Here is a 20163-nt window from a genome sequence, read left to right on the forward strand (position 1 = left end):
TATTTTATTAAAGAATTCCAAAGTAGAAAATGTGTGTTATAAAAAATCGCAATTAGCCCTGCTTGTCCTCGTAATTAAATCAATACAGCACACATTTTGTTTTTCTAGCGAAAAGCTCATAGATTATTTCAGGTCATTGACCATAAGCCAGCATTTTATTTAATTAAATGTGGAACTCGATTTGTGAAACGTGAGCGATAATTATTAGAAAAGGAGATTCCATCCCGAATATCGCCTCAAGGCTGTGAAAATCTGGCAAAATCGACAAATATGAGCCGTGATGTTTTTCTGTAGCAGTTAGAAAAGCGGAATGACGAGTGATCCGTAAATCTGCTTTTCGTTTTCTTTGAGTTTCCTCCGGTTGCTTTCACCTACTGTCCTACTTCAACCGTGTGGTCCTATACAGGAGTGAAGCGAAGCATGATGAATCGAAGGAGGAATCTGGAAGATATGGCAGGTAGGGCTTATTATTTTCTTTTGGTTTCACACAAAAATAAAATTCGTAACAGATTTTAGTGCTCTAAGTAACGAATACAATTATTTACGAAGCGTAAATGTCAGGATAGTTAAAGAAATCGTTTAACATTACTTGTTGAGTAGTTGTTGTAAATAATAAAACATTTTAAGTACTCTTAAGTCATTTATTATAATGACAAGGAACTAAAAACACATCTAATCAAATAATCAAGCTATAACTTTTCAAATAAAAATTGCTCCACTTGTGTAACTACTAAACAAACTCTGATATTAAATAAATGACAAATTAAGAAACTCCGGTCTGTGGCCAGAGCTCTCCAAATGTTTTTTTGAAGTTTATGGACTCTTTCGCGAGTTCTTTTGCAAAGTTTTTCCATCACGTCTTTGTTATTAGCTTCAAATCTTCTTAACGATTCCTCTAAAGTCGTTTAGTGTTTGGTGCTAAATTTCGCTTCTGATTTACAGACCGCCACTTCAAAATCCGTTGTTAACCGTTTTTACAAGCACTATTTTTTCGCATTTAGAAAAATTGTCTTTCTATAAATCTCCCCTCAATACGTCTCCAAGCCATTGCAGGCCGTGTGCCGCCACCGGATTGAGTGGATATTGATCGAGGCAGACCTTGGTTATCGCATACTTGGATCTAAACTCGCAGCTTACTGCCGCCAAAATGGATTTACGGTAGCCGTGGGATCGGCCGCCTCCGACGTCGACGTCCTCTCGTGCAATTTTACAAGTTTCACCTCTTTTGTGCCGCAATTATTGCGCGGTTCATTTTCCGTCAAATCAACTTTACGCTGACAACGCTCGCTCTCGCTAAAATGAGATTTTTACCGCAATAACATTCCAAGGAATTAACGCACCAGTCCTTAATATATACAAAAGAGGGATGCAAAACGTTCCTTCGAGATATATCCGGATTTCGCTTTTGGGTTTTATAAAACGATTTTTTAAACGACTCATTTTTTGGGCGAGGTAAAAATCTTATTTGGGAAATTGTTGTTTGCAATTTATTTTGTGTGGGAAAAAGGTTTATTGCATTTCGTATTCAAGAAATATCTTGTATTAGGCAAATTTTCGATACGTCAGCAGGAAAATTTCAAATTATGTACCTGATTAATGTGGGTTTAAAAATAACTTTTAATTTCCACAAGTTCGTGGAGGGTAACAGAAAAATTTCGTTGCTTTGCGCCGCAATTTTAGGTCAAATTTTCATAAAATTAGGGGTTCGACTCACTAATGTACGTCGTAATGTGAAACCATTTAGTTGTCCTTTCATGTGGTGTTTTAGCCGTAATTCCTTTAACATGCGACCCAAACTGTGACATCTTCGAATTTAAAAATAAACTGATTCGTGTTATTAATATCTAATCTAGGCGAGTAGTGCATAAATTTGAATATTCAAGTTTCTGCTGCAACATCTTTGAACAGCATAAAAACGTAACCAAAAGTGCAATGTTTAAAAGTTTCCAACTACAAACTAGTAGAAAATTAGAGACTGTTACATTAGTCTTAATTAGCAGCGTCGTCTGCATACCATGTCGGAGTTTGTCTAACGCGACGATTTTATAAGCCCTACGTTTTCTTTTTTCTCATTTACTTGGAGCGAGAAAAGAGAATAGAGACAAGCAGATTCAGTCTTTTATGGCATATAAAGCAAAAACAATTTCCATGCAAAGTTAGTTCATTGTCGTTTGTACAATGCTTCGCACAGACCATTTATCAAAGCTGTATCTTTCAGCAAACTGAAAAACATTACAGGCACAAACGTAATATAAAAGATGCTATAACAGTCATTCTCATAGTTGGGGGAAAGCAGAGGTCAACTGTCAAGTTATCGTACTCTGCAGGAGTCCTAAAGCGCCATGTTTGGCCAAAGTCTGATTGCGTTCATTGTATTTGCCCCCCACAAATCTTTTTTTAGGATGGTCGATGACGGCGCAACGCTATAAATCACGCTTTTTCTAATTCGGCTTGTCATAATTGCTTTATAATTTAAAAAAGACCACCACACTCTGAAAACACTAATAAAACGAGGCAACAAATAGCGGCAAGGATGGCACAATCTCAGTTTTTACTGTAATCAAGGAGCGGTTAAGCACAAGATAAATGGTTGCAGGAAACAAATACAACAGTTCCATACCCAAATTTAATATATCTGCTGTTACAGCAGCGACGCCATTTAATTTTTGTCGAACTGAGGATAAAACCAAGCTTCTCTTTACGGTAACTAAACATAAATCTTTTCTCCTTTATATCTTCTCACGGTCCTTGGAACAATTCTTAAACACGGAATGGTTTTATATCTACTTTAGACCACCAGCAGCTCGCTAACTAAAATGTATTACAATGAAATCGAATACTCGTGTACACTTGAAAGCTTTAAGATTTATAACGGCGAAAGTTTGCGAAGGAACACCGAAAGTAATTAGTCACACACTTACGCTCCTGAATTTACGAATGCTTGTAAAATGCAGGTTTCATCGGATTTAGTTTGCAGAAAGCGGAGCGAAATAAAAGCGCTAAATTGTAGTTTCAGGTAACGATGCTCGTCAAAAATTGTGAAAAATGGTGGATGCGCCGGTCACAAAAAAATGACTTCCAAATCGAGCTGACTCGAGGCAGATCCCAATCCCATTTATTTAAAAGTAAGCAATTTAAAATCTGGAGGACAATACAAAACCCCGCACCGTTCCTTTCTCCACAGTACCAATTAATAAATCTTTTCCATTCCGTGTGTAAATTTATGCGGAAAAAATCGCTGACGGCTCCAATAAACCGGACCCAAGCTTTCGCGACAATATTTTTGATGTTCCATAAAATACCGCAATACATATTCAAGCTGGCATACGTCGCAGTTTAACAAAAAGGCAAAAGAAAGAAGCACTAAAGCTTATCTTAACGACATCGGAGGGGTGCGTGAAAGCGGCGACACTTTATACGACCGTCCGGTAGAATTATAAAATATGAATAAAGTGAGAATATTCCTTCAACAACGCGAAGAGATTCGCCAAAGGGCTTTTGTATCGGGTGTCGCCGCGGGTTGGATACACGCCGTCAAACAACTTTCAGTCTGTCGATGAGAGATTTTATGGTTTCAGGGTTAATATCGATTGCTCCGACGGCGCTTCTGGAGGCATCACGAAGATTTTTTAGGAGCTTAGATCCGCGTTGGTTTGGTTGTTTGATTTGTTGTTCACCTTGGTTTGGGGCGTTTTTGCCCGAAACACGAACTGCAGATGTTCAAAGTGGCTAGAAAAAGTTTTTTTATATTTTCATAAAGACCTGATGTGCGTGCAGAGGCACTAAATCATTAAGGGAAAGAACAAAACGGTCCTTCTTGTAAAGGAAGTGTCCATAATCTTAGCTGTACCGGAAGAACCTAATTGACAAACATCGCAATTTAACGGATCGAAGCTTAAGAAAATAATGGGACGCAATATTGACGTCTTCCTAAACATTTCTAGTTAGTAATTAGTACTTCTATTGGCACGATTATGTACTTTATGAAAAACAGGAAAAAACGGTAAATTGTAAAATTTTATTTCAATCTTTAAATTAGATTATGAATAATAACGAGCACTGGTAATTAGTTTTGGTTTCTACAGGTCTAAAATGACGTTTCTCGGCACATATAACAATTATGCCAAAACCCCAGAAGCTGCTTGCGAAGTCCCCTGTCACTTGCATAATTAAATGGGTTGACAACATATTTTGGATGTCATGATTTATATAGTACTCCGGGTACTTCAACTGCGAAGATTTATGGTGATGCGTCGCTGATTTTCAATCTTCACAAGCAGGTAGCTTTTACTTGGTTAATCATGGTTTTAAACACCTGATGCACGGATATTAAGTGGTTATGTCAAGGTAAACCTTCAAAATATTCCTGCTGATGATGAATAACTGGAGCGAATAAGAGGCAATTTGTTGATGTAAATTTTAACTGACCGGTACAGCAGCTAATGGACGTTAGATAGGTACTTCTTGTGTAGCGTTTGTTAAATTATTCTGTGGCACTGCAGCAACGGGCTGTTTATGCATAAATGTCCATTAAAACATGGAAACTGCAGTGTTTGATCAAAAATCACCTTTATGCTCCAAATGACAACGAACATTGCCAACTTGTTGTGGTTATTGATGAGAAGCGTGTTTTTATTCGATAGCTTTCAGAGTTTCACTCGCTTCTAAATATTTGCTTAATATCGCTACAACCCTGCGATTCATTTGAGAGTTCCTAAATGATTGATATAGGAGGTTTAATTATGTAATTATTAATTGTAAACGTCAGAACGATATTTGAATTGAATCGATCTGCTCGCTTTGAGGCATACATAATAAATTCCAAGCGAACGTTGCGGCATCCCTCAAAATTATGGCAGTCGTAATACTAAATAAGTAAAGAAGCGTTCGCGTTCTTTTAGATGCTTACTTTTTGCAACATTCTTTTCAACAAATCGCCTTCTTATTTTTGGATTCTGAAAAGGAAGCAATGATATCGGAATCCATTTATATTTTATGAAATAAGTTTGTATAGTTGTATGGGGATTCCATTTCTTCGTGGAAATAAACTTGTTCAACTCGCATAATTTTATTCGAGACAAAGCCCGGGTCAATATGAAATTCACGTAAGGGAAATAAGTTCCAAATTGGATGCTGTGTCCGCATAGGCTTATCCTGGAGAGCTGGCTGATTTCCTCTGTAGCAAGGAATAACACAAAGACGCGCCCTACTCTGGCAAGTTTTACCTTTCAACGTTCATTTTGCCAATAACTCATTTGGCTTTTTTAGAAGAGCTTGCTTTGGGTGCGCACAAGGAGCCCAGATGCTGCCTTTCCCGTGGTTTCCATAAAACAAAATTTAATTTCATCTTCTCGAATCCCAGTGGGATTTCATATTCTCATCAATACGTAAATTCCTGAAAGAGTTGTTTTTGTTGTATGAGCGTATTTATGAGAGAATTGCATGTCAGGAGGAAAGAACAGGAAAGCACTTGGAATTCTCGACATTTCCTGAAATTGCTAAACCAATGAAGAAAATGCACGGCCACTTGCATAAATTAGGGACGGTAAGTTTATGCGGTGACGAAGGGAAAATAACAACTCTTTAGAACTAATTATTGACCATTCTGCGACCCCTATTACAATTTCTAATGCCTTTCCGTGCGGTCACCCTCTATTAATAACCCTTGGCCGCTTTCGTTTCACTACTTGATGTCTCAGCGAATAAATTTATAATATACGAGAAGTGCCGGAATTCCCAAGTCCTTGATGCCAGATATCGATTCATAGTAAACAAAGCATGAAAATGGAAACAGTGAAGATGATAGGCAGTGCGCTAGGCGCTGCACCATAAAATGTGTTATCTTTCAGACTTTTTCAAGTAAATTATGAGTAAGCTGCATAGAAATTGACAAATTCTCTTACGGATATTAACACTCCCGATCTGCGAAATTATTTCCGTGTTACACAAAATTTAATATGGTTATCGCAACAGCAAAAATAATGGAGCTGCTTCTTGTCTTCGTTCCCAGTAGTCGCGTCTAACATGACTCAGCATGATATTATTCCAATTGCAGTATAATGCAGCAGTAATCCGTTTATTATTGTTGCGGTAGATATACTATAAAACGATCTAAATCTCTTTTATACAGCCTCCAATGAAGCATACAATCGAACATATTTCTCTGGTACCGCGTTGTAAGATGAAAACTCGACAGAAGCAGACCAATAATGGACGAGTTATTGGTCGCAAGGGACACTCCAGTTGTTTGTGATGAAGGAGGATAAAATATAGGCAATATAAAACATCGTCGACCACCACTAAACTACGCACGTGATTTTTTACGCAATTATCCTCGACGTCCTCATATAATTGCCGCCATTTGTACTTTCTTGCACATTTAACGGTATCGGAATTTATTGGTTGGTGATTGATATCCCTACAGGGGAATTTCTATACGTTTCGTGCGTAGATATTAAATCCACGGATAAAATAAATTTTCTGCCGAGGTGAACCTTCTGCCGTTCAAGTTATTAAAGTGAGAAACTCGGTTAGCACCAGTAATTTTATATGATTATGGATTTCAACATGCGCATATGTAATGTCCAATTTGTAGCCCACATCAACAATAATAACATGTTGACTTCCACAATTTAATTATGTCTATTCTAATAACCAGACTTTTTCATTAAAAGTTGCGGCGATCTGATAAGAGCAACAAATCACTCAAACTTGACAGTTGACTCAATCAATAAATCTTTTTCATTAACGAAATTTCCATCTGCAAAAAACAAAAAACGCAGAAACCATTTAAACTTGCAGCAAGAAGCTCGTTCACCAGCCACACTTCACACTTCTTGCGAAGATTGTGAAGGCGATTAGGAGAAGTTGGTCCGTGAGCAATTGCTCAACGGCTTTAATGGAACTAAAGACATAAATGGATTATTTTAGATCGAATTACAAGTACGCAATTTTGAACGCAACGAATGTCCGCTATTAATTTGTTCTAAATGTGTGGTGAAATACGTTATTCCTACGTTCATTTCAATTGAAGTAGACAGAGAAATATGAGAGTTGTAATGCCAGGCACGCGCGGTCAGTGCGGGACTTATTATTTAATTCAACTGATTCAATAATAACCCTTAATTTAGTGTAATCTGTTTAGCTCATCACATCCTACATGCAGCCACAGTTGGAATACGACACATATATCATTCAAAATTGCTTTTAAAACTGCTACATGCCTCGTTTTACGTGTTTGACAAATAATGAAACCTTGTTTGAAAATCACTGCGATATTACCGAGTTTTGGAAGCACCCAGCAAATGTTTGATTCGTGATACTCCGACGGATGCAAAGGGAGTGTATTTGGATTGATTGCATTATTTCAATCATTCCAAATAAATAAAACATACATGATATCAATCGTTTTATGAGCCGTTTTTGTCCCCGCTTTGCGAAAACACTCAATAAATTAACAAACAAACGGCAATCAAATATTTGTTTTATTTTCGGAACGCTTTTTCTTTAAACTGAACTTGTCTTTGACGTCATGAAATCTCCAATAAACTCTCAGGTGAAGAAACCCAAACCGAAATCTGCGGCAAAGCCCATGTATTTTAAAACTCCCCAATCCCACCGTAGGAAACTAAGCAAATTGTGGGATTTCACATTAAACATTAACAATAGCAATTTCCGACATTTGCAGAGCCATACATAATGCATCTGGCTTGCAGAGGATCCATCAAGTTTTTCTTCGCAGCGGAAGTAGTATGTTAAATCTTTTTTTAAGTCGCAGTACCGATTTGTTCTGGATTCTTTAGGAAGCTCTAACGTTTCAAAATTGTCTGTTATTATACAACAGTAGCTGCATCGATATTCTAATTGACTGGTGATCAGATATTTGCATACTTATGCACTGGAGCTACCTGATAATTTTAGTGGCTCTATGCATAAATCAGACAATTTTATAGAAAATTATTGATTTTGCGTTTGTTTATTCATGCAATTTTACACGACCACGATTGGTTTTTTACTGGAGCGATAACATACGCTTAAAAATTTATAACCAATTTCTGACTGAGTGCGCAACAAATCTCAATTTTTATGTGAACGTTAGAGTTGCAGTTGCATTCACATGTGCAATAATAAATGCTTGTCTCAAATCTGTTATCGCACTATAAATTCACAACAGTTTGAGACATTGTTGAGCTCATTCCTGTTGACTTTATGAACGTTTATCACTGCATAAAGCATCTGCAATCTGAGCAGGTTTTATTATCAATATTTTATACTTTTATTCAGGTGTGAAACCAACCATTGGAGTGGAAAATGTGGTACACGTAACGTATTTTATTGAGCTTCTGGGATTTAAAAAGCTTGTCGATAATGACCCATTATCAAAGAATCATGTAGCAAGTTATCTCTGTCGTCATTACCACTTGACGCTCCCAACAGTTGTACAGCCTTTGGTTATGTATTTATGGCAGTACTTAAATAAATCCGCGTTCACGTAACTATGAAAATCCATGCTTATGAGGGACGCATCCATTTGTTATGCACTGTTCTGCAAGTTATAAACTTCCATTTATGTGAACAGAACAGGTTCCCGTCTAGGAGTGTCAGAAACCTAATGAGCTTTTATCGAGATCTAAATGAAGTGTCATTCACTATAAATTCATTGTAGCCGTGCAAACCTCACTTTTCAATCAAACGCGAGTTTTGGAGGTGCAGCTTACTGTATCAGAATCTTTGTTTTCTCAGGACACTATTGTCATGCAGCTTTGAAAGCGTCAAGTTTTTGAGTGAAACTTAACCGAGAAGACTTCATTATAGTCTGGTTTATTTAATGAATCAAACTTTGAATGCGGAGACAAATTGAATGAAATCGGAGGACTCCTGTGGGTCTTTGTATAGCTGCAATAATTATCTTTCAGCATGTATGCTATTTAAGTGGAGAAGTTCCGAGTGGGGTGCTTTCGAAACTTTGCCTTACTTCCTGCTAAGTGCTTTTACTAAACAGTGGTCAAAATTCAACCAATTTAGTGTACATAATTCGAACTTGGCTCTGATTTAATAATTTACTCGGACAAAACTTACGGAGATTCCATTTATACAGGGTCAGTTTATGTTAATTGCTTGGGCGTCACGTTTGCAAAATAGTTCTGTCTGTTCAACTGTGACGAAAGGGACGTTTAATATTCCATTTAGAAGTGGACATCAAACAGGGAAGAACGAATCAATCAGACGCTGAATTGAAATTGAATTTCATTAAAATGTTGCGTATTTTACATCTGTGCGATGATATATTGCGGCAGATAAACGGATCGTTTCTTTTATTCCCAACTTAGTTTGAAAACGCCGGAAATTAAATTTAATACCGCCCATTATTCAGTGTTCATCGGTCTATTTCTGGTCGGAATAAACCGCGCGTTTTCGCCCTTTTGATTAAAATATTAATTACGTATTGTCTGAAAACGAATTTTTAAACCTCGACTGTATTAATCGCCCGATGTAAAATTAAATATAAGCCACGTTAATCCCATGAAGCGATTGGTGTAGATACCCTTTTAGCTGTGCAATATATGAGTTTGTTGAAGTATAAGGCGATGCTTGCGTACAGAGAAGAGCTTCTAAGAACATCTCGTTACTTCGTGTAATTTAATTTTCAACAAGGCTTTATGTTTTAATCAATGTGAAATGGGATCTTCAGTTCGAGAATGGCTCAAGGTATTTTCCTGACGAGATAAAGACACAGCGGCGCCGACGTTAAAGTAACTCACAAGAATAACATGCATAAGTTCATATTTTACGATGGTAAGAGGCTTGTGGTTGAACTTTTTAATATTTAAAAACATGTCTGTCGTCTGCAAACGTGATTCCATATAACCATCAAAACAATTTTTATTCACAATAAAGATTGAATTGCATTTGTTACACTTAATAAAACTATGGAAATAACTCCTGCTGGAATTTGTATTGCCATTTAATTTTATGGCGCAAGCTTACATAAAGCTATTCTGCACTGTAATTTTCAAAGTTCATAGTACAATAAAATAGCGGTTAATACCGAATTGTTTCTCCTTTATTTCCAGTTATTCGGAACAGAGATTGAATTGAACGAATCGCGTTGTATTAGAGATTTTGCTTAATTAATATCTGACTATTTTCACAACGGAAAATACGCGCTTTCATTTTATTAGCTGTTTAACTCGGAATCTTGAAGAAAATGGGTATTTAGATAATTCAGATAAACGACAATTTTATTTGTCGTCGACTACTTGAATAAAATTGCGGAATTTCTGTTAAAAAATTAAATGAGTAATGCCACACAAAAATCGTAAATAAAACTGTCATAGATTTAAAAGTTGCTTTTACTTCATTGTGAAATGTTTATATTTTATTATCCATTATTATGACAGACAATTTTTCCCATGAGAGGCAAATCAACAAATTTTTCAATCGGAAATAAAAATAATGAAATAATAAATATCGAACTGAAATAAAAATTTTGTTGCCAATGAAATTTGCAATAAATAACCTGCATAACAGAATTTTTGCGTTGATCAAATACAATGTCTGTAGATTTTATCAGCCGTTAAATTTAGCGTTAAAGTCTCAGAATAACCGTAAAATGTAAATTTCATAAAATAAAAATTTGCTCCTTTCTCACTCAATGTGAGCAAACCGCATCTTGGCACTGTGTTAGCCATTTGAATACTTGCATGTATTCTTTATGTGGCAAGTAAATACATAAAATTTTTACGATCACCCATAAAATGACATATTTGGTTTGTAAACTTCACCTCAATATGTGAGGAAACTTTGAATTCGCATAATGAGACTAACAAAACTTTTAGAGATTTCGAAAAGTCGCTTGATGTATAAACAACACTGCGTTGAGACCTTAAAGGAAAATCTTTGTAAATGATGTCGCCTTGTTGTAACTAACTTAACATTTAATTCCAATCCTTGAAGGGATAATTCCGTAATCGATACTGCAAACAATCAATCACAAGTAGAACTGCCAAGGAGCTTCCACTGTCTGCTAGTTAACATGACAATGGTAAGGGCTCATTAAACTGAAGCATATGCTAAGCCAGCAGGCCTGAGTAAACATAGTTTACTATAAGACACTATCAAGGACTAGCCCTCCATTGTTTCCTAGCACAAATCATCCTTCTTGTTAATAATCCTTGCATTTCCACGTAAACTTTAATGATTTGAGTTTACTTTGTATGCGATTATAGATGGAAACCCTAGCTGCAATTATGTTCAAACATGCTTCCGGTGCATCTCTGTGTATGTGTTTAAATTATTTGTATAATTTCTAATTAAAACAAGAACCAAAAACCAATTGTTGCGAGCAAACATTACATTCTTTGTAACGGTTACTAAATTGCCCTCGTTAGCTCAAGAGCTGTATGAAAGTTGTAATTTTATAAAACTTTGCATATAATTTTATGTGATCTATGTAAATTGCATGCAAGCGGTGAAGTATTTAGAAAAAACGTAATTGGTTCACTCCGCTAAACGCATGACCTGAGAGTTTGCTGCTTTTTGTCAACTATTTGGTTCTCGTTCGATCAATTATCCCGCCACAAACATCAAACAAATGTACCAAAGTAAAGAACGACCAGTAATAAGACTCATCGAGTGAACATGTCTGCGTTTGATATTTAGATAGATGAGCAAATCCCACATTGATTAATAGTACTAAATAAACCTGAGCAACTGAGCACTATCTAATAAGGTATTTCTACTCACCGTTCAAAGATGGTGATGGATTCGCTCCGAAAATGGCTCCTGAAACAACAAGCCATTATTTAAAATTACCCTAACTCTGCGGTGTTTATGCTAAATAAAGACGACAAAATTGGGGTTTAATAGCCATTCAAGAATTTCCGTTTTTTAAGGGCGTCTGCTATTGAGGATTGGGGTAATCATTATTTAATCAACTCCGACCGACGCTATATAAACAAGCCCATCAGAGATTTGATTGAATGTGGATATTGGGTAATAAAAATCACTCAAGATAAACACGAGGGTACGGTGACCATTGATGAGGTAAATCACGGACATAAATGGGGCCACCGGCCCGCCCACGGACGGAGTAGCTTCGATGGCAGTCTGCACTGCCCATGCCCAATTAGGGCCATTTGTCTAAAGAGCGATAACAGGACGATAACATAGTGAGGTCCGACGCGGTTTATTGGCTTGAATACCCACTAGTTTAGTTCGTGTAGAATCTAAAGGTAAAAAATCTGTCGCATCATTTTCACTTTAGTTCTTTTCATCGATTGGTAATATCACTCAATAGTTTCACACTTGTCTCTTAGGAGGTACCGTGAAATCTCGTTGAATTCAAATCAATAACCATAGCATTGAATTATTCACAATCAATCAATGCGAAGTCGACATTTTTAATTACAATTTCAAACCGTGGGAGATAATCATTTGCGAGAGAGAGGATTTACCTAAAAGGAAAAGAAATCCAAAAACCATCTTACGCCGATCATAAAAAGTTCTTTAAAAATCGATATGTCTTAATAATTCCCGCCTGACAAAGCCGGGGATATTTTTAGAACGAAGGAACAGTGGCTCATCAAAACTTGATAAGGTGACATGACACGGATTTCCCACATCAAAAAACCCGACCCTCTTAAGAATAATCAACTCAAGTCCAGAATCTCGTCATCAGAAATTAATAGTTTGCTCCATCATTATTGTGTTTGAAGTCAGATTTCAACCCCAGCCGTACAAGTTACGAGAAACTCGAACTACATTATCCTTTTAGACAGCCAATCCAACACATTTCAACTTGTTCACAAACACTGTAAAAGTTCAGTTGAACGCCTTCAATTAATGTTTGCGGCTAATGTTAAATTCTATAATTAAATACTTCGTTTTATAAAAAGAAATCGTAGAGAAACTTCATTAAACTCTTAAGTGTTGGATGAAACTAGCGGATGACTAGCGACTAGTTTGCTTCAGCGCTTCACTGAAACTCAAAGCCAAAGTGTGATGTGATGAGGAAATTATTATAGGGTTGTCTTGTTGGTACTTTGCTAAACATGAGACTTTGCTACTTACAGTGAGCAAAGTAGATCATTTCGAGGATAAAAAGGCTGCAGCAATTAGTTCCAGCAAGTTGCGAGTTATTAAAGATAAATTGCTTATATCGTCTTTAGTGAAGATATTTCCATATATCGTCTATTGCACCGCCAGAAGGGCTAAAAGTAAGATAACTTTTCAGAAGTAAAACCGACTTTTCAGATTAAAACAAAAAAATTACAACTGCTAGAGGGTTTAGAGAAATATGCAGAATTTCTAATGACTGAGGTTCTTCAAATCCTTCAGATTCGCTGTCCACTTCATAATTTTCGGTTCCTCTGTAAATTCTTAAGAATCTTCGGATTTTTTAATTTTTTTAGTTTCAAATTAAATTCTCTGAATACTGTATTCCTTCGGAGTATGAGAAACTAGACTTTTTAAAATTGCCATTTTGAAAAAGAGAAAAATTAAGAACTGGTAGTATTGAAAACTAAGAACTGAGATAAAGAGGAACTAAGAAAGAAGTCTGGAAACTGAGACATTGATAGGCTTAAATATGCAAAAATGAACAAATTGAGAAGCTGTGACTAAAAACCGAAAGAAACTGACAATTCTCTCGATTCTTTAGATTACCTTAATAGTTCAAATTTTATATAAAAACAAATAAGTGAAGATGCAGAACGACAATATTTACAAATGAACCAAAGCCTGTAAAAATTCAAAAGTTCCCGCATCCGGATTTTTTCGAAAAATCCGCTCTTAATTCATACTCCTGATTACATCTCCTTCCTGTTGATTAATGAATGGCTGAAACCAGTGTAATAACAACGTGGTAATGAAAGTAGGTTGCCGCTAATATAAATTTGTCAATGAGCAAAGTAATTATCGTCGTCCTAATGAGAGAAGACAACAGCCCCAAACACCTGATCAGGCCCAACAATCAAATTACTTTTGTTGCAGAAATGTTAGGAAACCATTAAATATGTAAAGCTGCTACCCTACTCACGCTCCCAATCGATAGCTGATACTAAGTATTCACCCTCTCCATTAAAATAGGGGTCAGTTGAAATATAGGTCAGAGTAGGTTAATTAAGATATGTGAGTACGATGCCGACTGAAAAATAATGTATCTTTGGGCGTGCGTTGAGGCGGAATTAATGGGCGCTCCTTTGAAATTAATAAAATGTAAATTTTGCAGGATTCCGTAAGTGCCGAGTTTAAATCAACTCCTGAATCAAATATTTACCGTCCCTTACGAATTTAATACGTTTCCGTTGACAAAAACCCGAAACAAATTAAAAACCGTCTCTTTATTAATGTCCACAGTGTCAACACAGCGGCGACTCTTCCAAAAGTTGACTTGAAAAAATAATCTCAAAAACAATTAGAAGAGTCGCGTGACAGTATTTTCAATTGGCGCGCAAATTGGTGGTGTCTTTCTTCCGCTTCCGGTTCTGAAGAGTCGGTCTCAGTCACTGTAGATTTTTCAAGAGGCTCCAGCAACTGTATCTACGTACATTACCCTACGTTACCCTTGGTTACAGCACGTCGCGGGTCCTTCGGGTCTGACACACTATGGTCCTTAAGGAATACCGACGTTCAGGATGAAAGAATTTACAATTTACAGGCACTGTGTATGTTTGGCAAATGACAATGAAGCTATCGAAAAAACGGACGAATTTTCTCCTATAACCTTTGCGTGAAGGATTTTATTCCATTCTTTGTGGGTCGGACGATGGCTTTAGTGCGCATTTTCGCTTGGGAAATGACAGCTCTTTTGGTAACGTATGTGCAAAAAATGTAAACGTGGACATTTTCACCTTTGCAGCGGAAAAACCAAATCCAGAGGTGGCCAACACCGAATTGAACAAGACACCCGTTGTTACCTTCAGTTATCCACATTCCTGCAGTGCTGCGGCAATTTTATTTAAATAAATGAAAAACTATTCGCTAAATTGCACAAAAGCTCGCTTTGCAGTGGTAATAAAACGGTGAAAAATTCGAAATGTTGAATTTATCACTACAATATTTTACATATTTGCAGCGTTTATTATCAGTTCGCATCTAATTCACTGTCATTAAAATCTGAACTATTTCGCATATTATCAATATTTTCTATCAGCAATTGAAGAAAAGAACTTGTTATAAATCACTTTATAAGTAGCGCTAGAAAAATATTAATAGCTACAATTAAATTAATTATTGAAACTTTAAATAACACAACTAATAAAATCTTAATGACACCTCGTTTATAAATTGATAAAGTGGGAATACTCACATGAAATAACTCGAAGATTTATAGCTTCGCATTAATAATTTTTAACGTGTAATTATAGTTTCAAGATATTGAAAAGTTTTTATGTATTATGGTACATAATTATCCAGAATTCAAATAGGTATTTAGAGAGTCTGCGATGACAATTTGAAATTTCTTAATTGGTGATAGTGATATAAATAGAATAAATTTGTTCTAGGAAGAAACATCTACTACTTATTGTAGGAGTATTAGTTTTCGAGAAAAAAATTCCAATAGTGCTAAAAGTCCTTTCTTGACTGAACAAAACAATCAATATTGTTGTTGTTGCATTATAGTAGTTAAATTCTGTCAGATTACTGCCCCGATAAAGACACCCCAGCAAGAGCTCAAATAGGTCGATAATGCGATTAAGACAATAAAAATTCTGAAAATAGGTATAATAACTGTTCTATCTAGTGAGATCTTGAACCTACCGTTACAACCTTCTAGGTATCAAAAACCAAGTGTTTATGTACTCTCCGTGGTGAGAGCTTCCTATACAACTAGAGACTAAAGTATTTTAATTAATTACAATAGTCAACAAAACTTGTAAGAAAAGGCAGTCATTTCTAAAGTAAAAAACCCTCTTCCTTTTTTCCCGACTAAAACATAATAACATTTCTCTCGATATTTTCCTTATTTTTGAAGTGTTATTATTATAGCTCATTCGTCAGATAGATCTTACATTGGGCTAGTTCAATTTTCGTCAACAAATAATTGAGTTAAGGCCGTTTGAATTTTTGGATTGTCGCCAAAGGACCAAATTTTTGAAGCTTGGAAACAATTCGTGCTCAATATCTCTGAAACTATTACATATATTAAGATGCGGTTTGCGGCATCGTTTTTCTCGCGATTTTTTACATAAGAAATTGTTGTTTGATTTTTCTACAGTTGAAATTTGCAACTTTTGGCAAAAATTGATGACTAAAACTATGGCCAAACTTCTGCTATCGATATCTCGCTCATTTTTGGAGGAAACTTAAGTTATTGTACATCAGGGTACGCAGAATTTCACGCAGATTTCAAATCTGGGATTTAAATTCAAATCCGACAACAGATAACTGAGTTATGGCCGATCAAAGTTTCGGAAAGTCGATTTTCATTTTTTCCTACTTTTCCTAATTTTTAAAGTCAAATATCTCAGTGTGACGAATTACGCAATATGACTCATCAGTACGCATTTCGAAATGTTAAAAATAATATTATGCCGGATTGGCGACGCCACCTTAATTTACCACTAAGATGTTAGTTATGTACTGTTTATTGATTGTGATTATTGAGGAAGATTGTAGCATCCTGACTCAGGAATTGCATCACTGGGAACTCTTAAAAACTGCTGCCGTTGCCAAAATACTCGGTGGGAACCGCTGTGTTTGCAACAGATGACGAATCTTTGAGGGCCTACGACGCCCACACTGGAGGTGGTAACTTCGATAAATATTGGTACCACCGCCAAGAAAAAAGATTCTTGATTAATCATTAGAGTAAAGTAGAGTCAGTTATACGTGAATTTTATTCCAAATTTTTAAAGTGTTTTTTTTTTGTGTTTTAATTTTAATAATTATTCCTAACTTTTAAATTGAGTGTCCCCAATTGATTGCAACTGCCCTGAGTCTGGATATCTGGTAAGTCCTCAGAATTTTACTTGTTTTTAACTCCATGTTCGTCTACTTTTTCGTGTTTTGCCCAAGTTAACTAGTTTCATTATTTTTATTCCGATTTATTTGTATTTTATTATTTTTAATAAACATTTTTATATTGATCCGATTGACTATTTTCAACTTATTCACCTCTCCGAAGATCTTTGTCTTTTTGTTAATTCTTTCGTTTTTGGTTGCACACGCCATAAAAGTGTGCTGGTGGCAGCGACATTGAGCCTAACCGCTCGCAAACCAATCGTCCCCATAAGGGCCGATCTGCCACATCAGAAACTATTTGAGATATTGAGATGCGGTTTGCGCCATTCTTTTTCACGGCTCATTTTACGTCAGAAAATGTTCTCAAAAGCCCAAAATTCGATAGTCGTTTTTTCGCGAAAAAAAATTACGACTCAAACGATGAAAATTTTTCATTTTTTTTATTTTTGGCCATAACTCGTAAACTATTTGTCCGATAGATCTCAAATTTGGCCAGTAGATAGATTTCGAGCTCCTCTTTCGACTGATGTGTAATTCAATGCTATTAAATGTCGTTTTCATTTTGAAAACATTGTTTGAAAATCACCCTAAAATGATGTTTTTAAAACAGTTTTTGGCCAATACCTCGTTTATTTATTAAGCAAACTCAACGAATATGGGTCTCATTTTACGCAGAATTTTACGCTGAATTCAAAAACATGATAATTTTTTAATTTTTGTCAACAAATAACCGAGTTATGGCCGTTTGAAATTTTGGGTTGTCGCCAGAGGGCCAAATTTTTGACGGTTCAAAATAATTGGTGCTCGAGATCTCTGAAACTATTTCAGATATTGAGATGCGGTTTGCGCCATCGTTTTTCTCGCAATTTTTTACATAAGAAACAGTTCTTTGATTTATCCTCAAACGAAATTTGCAAATTTTCGCAAAAATTCGTGACTAAAACTATGGCCAAATTTCTGATATCGATATCTCGCTTATTTTCTACAGTAATCTTAAGTTATTATATATCAGTGTACGCAGAATTTCACGCAGATTTCAAATCTGGGATTTAAATTCAGATCCGACAACAGATAACTGAGTTATGGCCGATCAAAGTTTCGGAAAGTGGATTTTCATTTTTTCTTATTTTTCCTAATTTTTAAAGTCAAATATCTCGGAAAGTATTTGAGATATTGAGATGCGGTTTGCGCCATTCTTTTTCTCGGCTAATTTTACGTCAGAAAATGTTCTCAAAAGCCCAAAATTCGATAGTCGTTTTTTCGCGAAAAAAAATTACGACTCAAACGATGAAAATTTTTCATTTTTTTTATTTTTGGCCATAACTCGTAAACTATTTGTCCGATAGATCTCAAATTTAGCCAGTAGATAGATGTCGAGCTCCTCTTTCGACTGATGTGTAATTCAATGCTATTCAATGTCGTTTTCATTTTGAAAACATTGATTGAAAATCACCCTAAAATGATGTTTTCAAAACAGTTTTTGACCAATAACTCGTTTACTTATTAAGCAAACTCAACGAATATGGGTCTCATTTTACGCAGAATTTTACGCTGAATTCAAAAACATGATAATTTTTTAATTTTTGTCAACAAATAACCGAGTTATGGCCGTTTGAAATTTTGGGTTGTCGCCAGAGGGCCAAATTTTTGACGGTTCAAAATAATTGGTGCTCGGGATCTCTGAAACTATTTCAGATATTGAGATGCGGTTTGCGCCATCGTTTTTCTCGCAATTTTTTACATAAGAAACAGTTCTTTGATTTATCCTCAAACGAAATTTGCAAATTTTCGCAAAAATTCGTGACTAAAACTATGGCCAAATTTCTGATATCGATATCTCGCTTATTTTCTACAGTAAACTTAAGTTATTATACATCAGTGTACGCAGAATTTCACGTAGATTTCAAATCTGGGACTTAAATTTAGATCCGACAACAGGTAACTGAATTATGGCCGATCAAAATTTCGGAAAGTCGATTTTCATTTTTTCTCATTTTTCCTAATTTTTAAAGTCAAATATCTCAAAAACTATTTGAGATATTGAGATGCGGTTTGCGCCATTCTTTTTCTCGGCTAATTTTACGTCAGAAAATGTTCTCAAAAGCCCAAAATTCGATAGTCGTTTTTTCGCGAAAAAAAATTACGACTCAAACGATGAAAATTTTTCATTTTTTTTATTTTTGGCCATAACTCGTAAACTATTTGTCCGATAGATCTCAAATTTGGCCAGTAGATAGATTTCAACCTCCTCTTTCGACTGATGTGTAATTCAATGCTATTGAATGTCGTTTTCATTTTGAAAACATTGATTGAAAATCACCCTAAAATGATGTTTTCAAAACAGTTTTTGACCAATAGCTCGTTTATTTATTAAGCAAACTCAACGAATATGGGTCTCATTTTACGCAGAATTTTACGCTGAATTCAAAAACATAATAATTTTTTAATTTTTGTCAACAAATAACCGAGTTATGGCCGTTTGAAATTTTGGGTTGTCGCCAGAGGGCCAAATTTTTGACGGTTCAAAATAATTGGTGCTCGAGATCTCTGAAACTATTTCAGATATTGAGATGCGGTTTGCGCCATCGTTTTTCTCGCAATTTTTTACATAAGAAACAGTTCTTTGATTTATCCTCAAACGAAATTTGCAAATTTTCGCAAAAATTCGTGACTAAAACTATGGCCAAATTTCTGATATCGATATCTCGCTTATTTTCTACAGTAAACTTAAGTTATTATACATCAGTGTACGCAGAATTTCACGCAGATTTCAAATCTGGGATTTAAATTCAGATCCGACAACAGATAACTGAGTTATGGCCGATCAAAGTTTCGGAAAGTTGATTTTCATTTTTTCTCATTTTTCCTAATTTTTAAAGTCAAATATCTCGGAAAGTATTTGAGATATTGAGATGCGGTTTGCGCCATTCTTTTTCTCGGCTAATTTTACGTCAAAAAATGTTCTCAAAAGCCCAAAATTCGATAGTCGTTTTTTCGCGAAAAAAAATTACGACTCAAACGATGAAAATTTTTCACTTTTTTTATTTTTGGCCATAACTCGTAAACTATTTGTCCGATAGATCTCAAATTTGGCCAGTAGATAGATTTCGAGCTCCTCTTTCGACTGATGTGTAATTCAATGCTATTAAATGTCGTTTTCATTTTGAAAACATTGTTTGAAAATCACCCTAAAATGAT

General features: G+C 35.6%; 1 long non-coding RNA gene across 1 annotated transcript in view; it reads right to left on the reverse strand.

Annotated features, from left to right (window-relative positions):
* The window catches only part of LOC148179626 (uncharacterized), an 84163-nt gene that overhangs the window by 12286 nt on the left and 51714 nt on the right, over positions 1 to 20163 (reverse strand). Inside the window, exon 3 of the long non-coding RNA XR_015771781.1 lies at positions 11746 to 11784. This is a non-coding gene — a long non-coding RNA (uncharacterized LOC148179626). The remainder of the gene's footprint in view (positions 1 to 11745; positions 11785 to 20163) is intronic.

This window comes from Gnatocerus cornutus, chromosome 2 (genome assembly GCF_029298725.1).
Source record: "Gnatocerus cornutus isolate USDA-ARS CGAHR chromosome 2, icGnaCorn1.1, whole genome shotgun sequence".
NCBI lineage: Eukaryota > Metazoa > Arthropoda > Insecta > Coleoptera > Tenebrionidae > Gnatocerus > Gnatocerus cornutus.